Source organism: Opisthorchis viverrini (assembly GCF_000715545.1).
Source record: "Opisthorchis viverrini unplaced genomic scaffold opera_v5_285, whole genome shotgun sequence".
In the NCBI taxonomy this organism is placed as follows: Eukaryota; Metazoa; Platyhelminthes; class Trematoda; order Opisthorchiida; family Opisthorchiidae; genus Opisthorchis; species Opisthorchis viverrini.
This window is the reverse complement of record NW_008751941.1, coordinates 516,286-517,326: the sequence shown is the minus strand read 5'-3', so window position 1 is coordinate 517,326 and position 1,041 is coordinate 516,286.

The window sequence follows — 1,041 nt, the reverse complement described above, 5'->3', positions numbered from 1 at the left end:
AACAGGAGGAAACAATGGCTGACGATAAATATTCTGCTTTCTGACCGCAAGTCAAAATCAAGAGATCGTTCCGAAGAACCCGCGGGTTTTCACTTGTGGCCCTATGTCGGTATGTTCAGCTTTGATGGGATGTTTTATAAGGTGACTCGAAAGCTTCCAATGTGTGGACATCAGTGACGGATGAAGTGGTTGTTTATTTGTTTCATTATCGCTGTATCCTTGCTGGTTTTGAGCCTTTGGATCCGTTGTCCAGAAAAATGACGACAGCGAAATGTTTAGAGGCTGAGCTCACCATAGTCTACGCCCATAACCAGCACGATGCGGATATGATAATTTGGTTCGCACGCATGACCCATAACACTCACCACAAAGTGAAGTTCACGTATACGCTCATGCAAAATCTTGGATTATTTCTCACACTATAATATAATAAAGGCTGTGTGCCAATGCTGCCCTCTTTAGTAAAGGCTCACTAGACTAATCCCCAGGGGGGAAGGCAGAATAAGGATTGTTTATATTATGGCATTATCAGCGTGAATACTGAAAGCATTTGATACCTCAGTGTTTTCGTTGAACAACGAGTGATGTGTACGAATCCGAATGCGGTGCCAGATAAAGGCACCTGCAGCAGACATAGAGTACTGTTTTCCATCGGGCAGTCTGGGCATGATGGAACAACAAAGAATCGCAGCGGCTTTCTCGTAAATTCCAGGTCATTCTGAATTCAGCAGATTGTTTGTATTGTTTTGGAATGCTCTTATTGTTTCGGCTATCCTAGTCCGTCTTGGGTTAGCTTTCCCTGACTGCCGACTCGCTCATTTGGCTGCCACAACTAATTCAACTTCCAGTAGGTGTGCTTTTTCAAATCGATGCTTTAGAGTGCTTCTTAGATGAAGATTCCTGTTAACCAGAGGAAAACTCATTAACAACATGACAAATATCAAACTTCAACACGACGTTTCCATTACTGTTTCCAGGCATTCTTATACAGATCATTCTCCAACCTCATCACACAGAAATCTGAGTGTTTTTAAATCCGGA